The 10800-nt window shown below is 35.9% G+C and overlaps 1 pseudogene; it reads right to left on the bottom strand.

The window, feature by feature from the left end:
* Window positions 1-4922: 4922 nt before the first annotated feature.
* Window positions 4923-5381, bottom strand: LOC141494179 (small ribosomal subunit protein uS13-like; annotated as a pseudogene).
* Window positions 5382-10800: the final 5419 nt, after the last annotated feature.

Genomic DNA, 10800 nt, shown 5'->3' with positions numbered 1-10800 from the left:
AAGATTTAACAATCAACTCTCCTGAGTTGATTTGAACTGGCTCTAGTACAGCCCTGAAGATCAAAATATTTGATATTGAAAGGCACATTAAAAATTATCTAGTTTCTCAGGGTGGCTAGGTTGCACAGTGGATAGAGCACCGGCCCTGGAGTCAGGAGTACCTGAGTTCAAATCCGGCCTCAGACACCTAATAATTACTTAGCTGTGTGTCCTTGGGCAAACCACTTATTCCCGTTTTCCTTACCAAAAATCCTAAAAAAAAGGAACACAAAAATTATCTAGTTTCTCTCAAAGTTCAGTGATCAAGGACAATTCTAAAAGACTTGTTATGGAAAATGCCATCCACATCCAGAGGAAAAAACTATGGAGTATGAACATAGACCAAAGCATACTATTTTCATTTTTGAAAACTTTTTTTTTCCTTTTTCATGTTTTTTCCCCCCATTAGTTCTGATTCTTCTTTCACACTAATTTGGAAAGATGTTAATATCAGATTACTTGCTCCCTCCCTCATGGGGAGGGAAAGAATGAAGAAAAACGTAAAACTCAAAAGCTTACAAAAAGATAAATGTAATTCATTGCATTACATTTAGAAAATATTTTAAAAGTCTTAGGTAAATTTTAGCTTACTAAACCTTAAGTTATTAAGGTTTAAAACTGCACTAAGAGTTTTGGGACCCTCTATAGAGGAAGTTAATACAAATGTATAGAACTATAAGCCATTCCTAAATGGTGAAATAGTCAAAGGATATGAGCAAATATTTCTCAAAAGAAGAACTGAAAAATAAATAAATAAATAAATAAATAAATAAAACATTAAAAAAAGTGTCATGATGGAAAGTAATTTCACAAATTAACCATCTTAAAAGTGTTTATGATTTTAAAAATATTCATATTGTGCTACTTTTTATTCCATCCTATTCATTTCCAAATAATTCTAACTTCAGTGCTTTCCCCAAGAAAGATTTAAAAAAGAGAAAAAAGTGACTTATCAAAACTAACAACATATATATCAAGCATTTCTGATAAAAAGAAATATGTAACATTACATATCCTTAGTCCTTACCTTTTTGATTAAGATAGGAAACTTCATTATTTTCTCAACTCAAAGGGTCAAGTTTTGTCGTCATAATTTATTCAGTTCACTACTATTTTATTTTATTTTTTACTTACCTATTTTGTTTTCTTGGTTCTGCCAATTCTATTCTGAATCTGGTCATATAAGTCTTTTCATAATTTTTTCAGTTCATTATTTCTGAGGAAAATAAATACATTCATGTGCTATAATTTGTTTATTCATCCCCCTAGTCAATGGGCAAATGTTTTCATTTCTTTGCTTACAAAACAAAAAGGGATGCTGTAGAGTTCCACTTCTGGATTCCCTTATCTTTCCCAGGCAAATGTTGGAGAGGTGGGAGACATGAATGTTAAAGGAGAAAAGTACTCCATCAAGATCTCCAAGTGCTCCATTTATTCATCAAAACACCAGTGCCAATCTTTAATCCACTCCTCTGGTGTTCAAGGACACCAAGTGAAGATAATTCACAATACCCCCATACACAACAGTTCCCAACAGGATGCTATGAATATTTTTGTATATATGAGACCTTTTTGTCACTGACTTCCTTGAGGTGAGAAGTGAATATGCCTAGCACTGGGTCAAAAAGTGCAATCTTCACAATGCCTCCAACACTATTCCCTTTTTTTTTCATCAGTTTACTGAGTGTGAGGTAAAGGAACAGAATTGTTTTGATATATTTCTTTTTCTTAGTGATTTGGAGTTTCACAAACTTACTGATAGTTTGTAGTTCTTTTGAGAAATACTTGCTTATAGTCTTTGACTATTTCACCACTCAAGAATGGTTCAGAGTCACATACATTTATGTTAACTCCGTCTGTAGTGCTTATCAAAAATTTTGGTGCAGTTTTAAGCCTTACTCACTTGAGCTTTAATCAGTTAAAACTGCACTAAGATTTTGAAACTCTATTTTGGAAAAGAAGGCTAAAAAGTGTTAATAATTGATATTGGCTTCCAGAAATAATTTCAAAATATACAAAGAATGTTATATCTTAACTCAAAGAGATGAATATTTAATATTAGAATTTAAGGAACCATGGCAAACATTAGAAGGTGAGAGACAATTACCTTTTCTAGCTGTACTAAACCTTTAAATAATAGTTTATGCTACCTAAGTGTATGAATAATTATGATTATATATTTCTATAAATCAGGTAACACTTTGTGGTGGAGAATAGATTAGAGAGAGTGGGTGGCTAGGTGGCACAGTCAGGAGGACCTGAGTTCAATATGATCTCAGACACTTAATAATTACCTAGCTGTGTGACCTCGGTCAAGTCACTTAACTCCACTGCCTTGCAAAAACTAAAAACAAAAACAAAAACTCTATAGTATAACTATAGTACTTCCTATATTATGGGATGTTATCTAAGAAACTTTGAAAAACATTTACAATTCTGTACATTCAAGAATAACATTTTCTGACCACAACCATACATGATCTCTAAACTGGTTTCAATGTTTTACAAACTAATTCCTATAATTTCCAGTGACTTTTAGTTTATTTTTAAACAATTTAATAGCAATATAAATGTTATTTATTTATTTACTTACTGACAGGATTATATTCAGATGTGTGATATGAATATATATATGTGTATATTATTTTAAAATTTTTTGATTTTTGAGATATGTTTGAAGATTTTCCTCTCTCTTTTCCTATTGGATATTTGTTCCACTCAGAGAATAAGCATGTGATCTGGCTACTCCCAAATCTGATTTTACTCCCCCATTTGTCATTCTTGATTTTCAGTTTAATAAACTTTTGCCTCTTATAGACATGTGAAGTGAGTGCAAGCTGAATTTTATGATTCACAGGATTTCAAGTTTCCTTTTAGACTAGGGACTGGATCTGTGTTTTTTCCCCTCTTTCTGGCATGCATCTTAAATACCCAATACACTTCTCTCCACTCCCTGTTTATGCTCAAGAAATATTTACTTTGGAAGTTTTTATGATTACAAACTTAATAATCATAAACAAAGCAATCAAATAAACCTGCAAAATAAGAAATATATTCTTTCACAAAACCTTTAGAATTTGACAATATGGAACAAAAAAAATGGATTTGCTTTGTGTCTCCTTCCAAATCTATCCAAATACATTGCTCAGAGTTGTAACTAAGAATCTTTTCACTTGCAAAAACCATTGGAGAGAAAGGAACAATCTGAACAGCTACCCTGAGAGGCCCAGTCCTCTAGTGAATCTGATTTGTGCCACTGCAGAGGATTTGTGTAAATACATTCTAGAAAATGAGTGCCATCATGTATTGGAGGGTGATAGCTGGGACAAGTGAGGAAATGGAGTTTGGAGTTTGACCCATGAAGTGCAAGACAACAAAAGACCTTTCTTAATACACAGTGGAAGTCTCTGGACCACTACAAAGATTAATAATAACAACATCTGAATTTATATAGGATTTTAAGAATTACTAAGTATTTTGTACACATTATCTCATTTGAGTCACAGATCAACACTGTTTTGCCATTTTACATGAAGGTCCAAATATTGAAATGAGAGAGTGAATTGCCTAGACTCATTTACAGAGTCGGTACCAAAGGGTTTAAATTGAAGTCTTCCTGAGTTTTATTTTAAATTTTAAATTATTTTCTTTTTTCTGCCCCAATGAAAAAAGGAAAAGAAAAACAAAATATTTCTAAAACCATGTTTAGTTAAATGAATTAAATTCCCACATTGGCTATGCCCAAAATATATATGTTTCATTCTATATATTTTTTAATTAAAGATTTTATTTATTTTGAGTTTTACAATTTTCCCCCCATCTTACTTCCCTCCCCCACCCCCCACAGAAAGCAATTTGTCAGTCTTTACATTGTTTCCATGTTGTACATGGATCCAAATTGAGAGTGATGAGAGATAAATCATATCCTTAAAGAAGAAACATAAAGTATAAGAGATAACAAGATGAGACAATAAGATATTAGGTTTTTTCTAAATTAAAGGGCTATATATTTTTTAAAAATATTTCTGAGTTCTTTATTTTATTTATTTTTTTATTTACACCTTACTAAAACAGTCTTGTTATAAGAGTAAATGTAATTTCCTCTCCCCCCATAAAAATAGGAAAGCCTCACAACACAGTAGTAAAGTGAGAGAAAAAGAAAAAAAAATTGTACTTCAGTTTGTGTTCAGATTCCATCAACTCTGTCTCTGGGATGGATTGCATTCTTTATTATAAGTCCTTCAGAGAAGTTATTCCCATTATTTTTTTGCTAATTGTATTTCCCTTCATCCATTCTTCTCCACTCCTAGTTATTCTACTCTCTCTCTTCTTTCACTTTCACAGCTCAAAAGTGTGTTATGGGGCAGCCAAGTGGCTCAGAGGACAGAGCACTGGCCCTGGAGCCAAGAGGACCCAAACCCAAGTCCTGCCCCAGACACCCAACAACACCAGCCACTTGGTCCTGGGCAGGCCACCCAACCCCACCACCTTGCAAAAAAAACAAAAATGTGTGTTGTATTTGATTACCCTCTCCCATGATCTTCCCTCTCTTCTATCACCTACACCTCTCCTCTCTCCACCTATCCCCTTTCTCCCATCCCTTTCCTCTCCTTTTTCCTCTAGGGTAAGATAGATTTCTATAACCTACTAAATGTGTATGTTGTTTCCTCTCTGGATCATTTTCAATGAGAATGAAGGCTCACTCATTCCCCCTCACCTTCCCACTTTACACTCCATTGCAAAAACTTTCTTTGCTCTTTTACATGAAATATCTTATCCCATTCTATCTCTCTTTTCCCTTTCTCCCAGGACATTCCTTTTTCATCCATTGACTATCTTTTTTTATATAAACTATTTATTAATAGACAAGGCCAGTGAAGATGTTAATTCTTCTTGGACACACCCACAGTGCGACCCCTGCAGCCTGTAGTCTTGGTGTGCTGGCCTCGGACCCAGAGACCCCAGAAGTGCCATAGCCCACGATGTGCCTGAATCTTTTTCACTTGCTCTAGATCTTCACGCAACTTATTGTCCAGACCATTGGCCAGAACCTGGCTATATTTTCCATCCTTTACATCCTTCTGCCTGTTGAGGAACCAGTCTGGAATCTTGTATTGCCGTGGATTTTGCATGATGGTGATCACATACTCCACCTCATCTTCAGTGAGCTCACCAGCCCTCTTGGTGAGGTCAATATCTGCTTTCCTCAGTACTACATGAGCATATCTTCAACCCACACCCTTGATGGCTATGATGGCAAAAGCTATTTTCCGGCATCCATCAATGTTGATGTTGAGCACTCTCAAAATGTGCTGGAACTTCTCGGGGATTACAAGAGACATGGCTGCGGCGGCATGAGAGCCTTCTCTGAAAGAGCCATTGACTATATCTTAATAATATATTATACCTTCATATTCATCTCTCTGCTGGGCCTTGTCTAAATATGTTCCTTTTAAGTGCTTTATTAATTGAGAAGGTTCATATGAGTTATTAGTAACTTCTTCCCATGCAGAAATACATGCAGTTCAGCATCATTAAATCTCTCATAATTAGCTCTTCCCATCCACTCTCTCTATGCTTCATCTGAGTCTTGTACTTGGAGATCAAGCTTTCTCTTCAGTTCTGGTCCTTTCAACAGGAAAGTCTGAAATTCCCCTATTTCATTGAATGGCCTTCTTTTCCCCTGAAAGAGGATGTTCAGTTTTGCTGGGTAGTTGATTCTCGATTGCATTCCAAGCTCTTTTACCTTCTAGATTATTGTATTCCAAGCTCTACAAGCCCTTAAAGTGTATGCTGCTAAATCCTGTGTAATCCTGACTGTAACTCCACAATATTTAAATTGTTTCTTTTTGGCAGTTTGTAATATTTTCTCTTTGACTTGGGAGTTCTGAAATTTGACTATAATATTCCTAGGAGTTATTTTTTTTGGATCTCTTTCAGAAGGAGATCAGTGGATTCCCTCAATTTCTATTTCACCCTCTGCTTCTAGGATATCAGGGCAATTTTCCCATAGAAATTTTTTTTTAGGTTTTTGCAAGGCAAATGGGGTTAAGTGGCTTGCTCAAGGCCACACAGCTAGGTAATTATTAAGTGTTTGAGACCAGATTTGAACCCAGGTACTCCTGACTCCAGGGCCTGTGCTTTATCCACTGTGCCACCTAGCCACCCCACATAGAAATATTTAAAAATGAAGTCAAGGCTCTTTTCCTGGTCATGACTTTCAGCTAGCCCAATAATTTTTAAATTATCTCTTCTAGATCTGTTTTCCAGATCAGTTGTTTTTCCAATGAGATATTTCATGTTTTCTTCTAGTTTTTTCATTCTTGTGGTTTTGTTTTATTGTTCCTTGATTCCTCACAAAGGTATCAGCTTCCCATAGCTCCATTCTACATTTGAAGGAACTATTTCTTCAGAAAGCTTATTTCCTTTTCCATCTATCCAACTCTTCTTTTTAAGGCATTCTTCTCATACACCTTTTGGACTACTTTTTCCATTTTATCTAAACTGGTTTTTTTAATATGTTATTATCTTTGGTATTTTTTTGTATCTCCTTTCACCAGGTCGCTGACTTGGTTATCATGATTTTCCTTCATCACCCTCATTTCTCTTCCCAATTATTCCTCTATCTCCCTTACTTGATTTTCAAAATTTTTCCTGAGGTCTTCCACAGCCTGAGACCAATTCCTATTTTTCTGGAAGACTTGGTATACAGAAGCTTGGATTTTGTCATCTTCTAAGTATATGTTTTGATTCTCCATGGGACCAAAGTAGTTATCTTTGGTCAGTTTCTTTTTTTTTTCCTGCTTACTCATTTTTCCAGCATGTGCCCTGGTTTTGAGTGTTTTGGGAACACCCAGACAAGGACCTCAGTTCCTTCAATGTCTTATGAAAGGGTCTGATTGCTCTCCTGGCCTGTGCTTTGGTCTGTGGATAGCCACAAAAACACCCCTCTGCCTGGGAACTGTGAGGAGGATCCCCTGCTCTATGGCAATGGGGGGTACCAGAATGTGACCAGGGTCTGAATGTTGACAAAGCACAAGAGTGCTGACCCTGGAATAGTGGAGAGACCTCCTCAACAGTCTTCCCCACCTCCTTACCTTCCATGGGCTGAGTGCTCTGGGAGCCTCTGCTGGGGGACTCCCTGCTGGGTGACTCCACAGGCCTCCTTTCATTTCTAGGGCTGGGGTTGCATTGGCCTGGGCTCCACACCCACTCTGGCAGAGTTTTCCCACTGATCTTCCAAGTTGTGCTTGTTGATCCCTGCTTTGGAAGGTCTGGTTACTGCTTCTACCGCTGAGCTAGTATCCCCATGGACCCAGATGCCCCTAGGGTGTTCCTAGAAGACTGGAGCTTGTTTGCTCTGGCATGCTGTGATCCTGGTTGCCCTGCTGCCTCCTCTGACTTCAGTGGAACAGAGCCTTCCCACAGATTTTGGGCTGGAGAATTGCCTTACTGGGTATTTCTGTGCATTCTGCCTCTCCAAAATTTAGTTAATCATAATTTAAGGCCTTTGGAATTTCTTGGAAGCAAGTCTTTGCCTTTATTATATCTACCTTGTACACACACCCACACACTCTTACACATATGCACACATATATTTTATACTCCCAGGATTAAATTGTAACTGAAAAAATAATATTCCAGATATAGTTTCACTAGAACACTAAGACTCTCTAGGTCCCTCTTGTACCATCACTTCCTTAATCCTGGAAGAATTGTCAAAAAGGATATTTACATAGCATTTTACATATGTTATTCATATATTTGTACCTTACAATAGTCTTACAAAATAGCTCTGTTATCATTATACTTATTTTACAGATAATTGTGGTTCAGAAAGATCAAATGATTTACCCATAGTCACACAGCTAATAATTGTTAAAGCCATGATTTGAATGTGTTTTTCTGGCTTCAAGTTGAACATGATAGACAGTGCCAGGATGTCTCTCAAATGGTTTATAGGGACTTTGGACTATGTCACAGAAAATGGCTTAGGAAACATAAAGGAGTCCAAGGCTGCTACTTTGATTCCTTTTCAACATAGTGAAAATGAGTTACTATTTGCAGTGGAAAGTAAGAGCATGAATTGAAACAACAGCTGTAGCTAAAGGCCTTCCCGTAAAGATTCTTCCCCACTTCAGAATCCAATCATACTCCTTGCAGAACATAAGGGAAAGCAGATATAGAAAGTTCCAGATCAATGGATCTACTGTAATATCTAGTGGACTTAATCAGCTGATCTTGTTATGGAATGTATGTTTGTGATAGTTATACCAAACTGAAGAGATTCAGTGGAGCAATTATGGAGGTGGATGATAATACAAATGGGAGATTGTACTTCTAAATCGTGCTGCTGCTACTCTCGGTAAAACAGGAGAGAGAGAATTAAAAGGCAGAAGATACACACGTAAAGGATCATAGTTCTAGACTAGAGCTACAAAAGATCTCAGAAGTTATTTAGTCCTTTGTAGATGATGACACTGAAGACCCGAGAGATTAACACCCATTTGCTTTGTAAATTCTGGTTCTTTAATCATAAATTCTCAATTTCTCTGCACAGTCAGCAATAATGCCAGTGAAGCTTTAGGATAGCAAATTTCCAAATATTTCAGAAGACCTTCTATGTGTTGATTATGACCTCAACCTAATTCTGAATTGCAGGCTAACTAGTGGATGTCCAGGACAGGTAGGTAGCACAGTATATAACTGCTGGTCCTGAAGTCAGGAAGGCTCATTTTCCTGAATCCAAATATGGTCTCAGACATTTACTAGCAGTGGGATCCTAGGAAAAAACCTGTTTGCCTCAGTTTTCTCATCTTCCAAAATGGACTGAAGAAGGAAATGGCAATATCTTTGCCAAGAAAACCTCAAATGGGATCACAATCCAGACATGACTGAAATGACTTAATAACAGTGGATATCCAATTCATCTGCTCCTTACAGGGTAGAGTAGGTTCTGGCATACAAATTCATTCTGAAACAAAATATAAAAGATACTTGGATTATTTATGATATGGTCTTCCCATTGCTTCTCCACCATTTCCCCTCAGATCAACATGGCTATACTGGATTCCATTTTGTATCAGCTCTTTGAAATATATCTATAGTTATATGAATGCCCAAATATACACACATCTTCATATATAATATATATTATATATATATATATATATAATTATAGCATACTATCTAAAATAACTTTTTCATTTCATTAAAAGCATGTTAAAAACTGGCACAGGTGGAAAAAATGATTTTCTTCTTAAATTCCTTGAGATATAGCAACATCATTACAATATGGTCAGTATTATATCATTTGGTGACAGCTTGGGATAAAGAATATGTTCACTTTCTTATTTTGATGACTAAACAAATAATATATATACCATTTTTTTTATTATTCATTGACTGGCATGGTATAACTTGTTAAAAGGTACATATCTCCCTCTGGTGGCTACATTCACATAGTGATAAAAGCTACATTTTTCAGTAGTTGATTATAAAGTTTAAGTCAATCATCAATGGGATCATAAGAACACAGAGCTAAATGGGACCTTAAAAGATATCTGGGCCCATGCCAGAATTTTACAAATGGGGAAAATAAGAGGCAATGTCACATAGCATCACATAACCTTGAAGTCACATAAAAAGTTGATGGCAGAATTAGGATTTGAAACTAGAGTGCCAAACTGGAGACTGGAAGACTCATTTTCCTGAGTTCAAATTTAGCCTCAGATACTTACTAGCTGAATGAACCTAGGTAAGTCATTTATTTTTGTTTGCCTCAGTTTCCTCATCTATAAATATCTTTGCCAAGAAAACTCCAATAGAGTCACAAAGAATCTGACACAACTGAAATACCTAAACAAAGAGAGTTGCTATAAATATTCTAGAACATATAGGTTCTTTTCCTTTTTCCTCTGATCATCTTGGATAACAGACTTAATAGTGCTATTGGGGATCAAAGGGTATACACAGTTTAATAAATCTTTGGGCATAATCCCAGATTGCTCTTCAAAATGATTGGATCTACCTTTCTGGAGAGCAATCTGGAATTATGTTTGAAAGGCAATGAAATTGTGCACCCAGGATTACCACTACTAGTCTGTAAACCAAAACTATCACAAAAAAAACCTGCATGTACAAAAATATTCATAACAGCTCTTTTTGTAGTGGCAAAGAATTGGACATTGGAGGGATGCCCATCAATTAGGGTATGGCCGAACAAATTGTGGTATATGTATGTGATGGAGCATTATTGTTCTATAAGAAACCATGAGGGAAGGGACTTCAGAATAGCCTGAAAAGACTTACATGAACTGATGTTGAGGGAAGTGAGCAGAACCAGAAGAACATCATACATACTAATAGCAACACTGAAAAAAATGATTATTGAAAACTACCATTACATAGTTAGAAAAATAAATATTTTTTTAATGGTTGGATCAGTTCGGTTCCACCAACAGTATATTAGTATCCTATTTTTCTACATCCCCACCAACATTTGTCATTTTCCCCATCACTTTAGCTAATGGGATGGGTGTGAAATATCTCAAAGTTGTTTTAATTTGCATTTTTCTAAATGTTGATTTAGAGAATTTTATATGACTATAAATAGCAGTGATTTCTTCATCCAAAGATGATCCTTTCATATTCTTTGATCACTTATCATTTGGGGAATGACTCTTATTTTACACCATATACATTCTGACCATGGCAGAATAAAGATCTCTACTTCCCTAATACTGGATTATGTTTTGACAT

The sequence above is a fragment of the Macrotis lagotis genome, chromosome 7 (assembly GCF_037893015.1).
Source record: "Macrotis lagotis isolate mMagLag1 chromosome 7, bilby.v1.9.chrom.fasta, whole genome shotgun sequence".
Lineage (NCBI taxonomy): Eukaryota > Metazoa > Chordata > Mammalia > Peramelemorphia > Peramelidae > Macrotis > Macrotis lagotis.
This window is presented reverse-complemented; position numbering and strand designations above follow the sequence as displayed.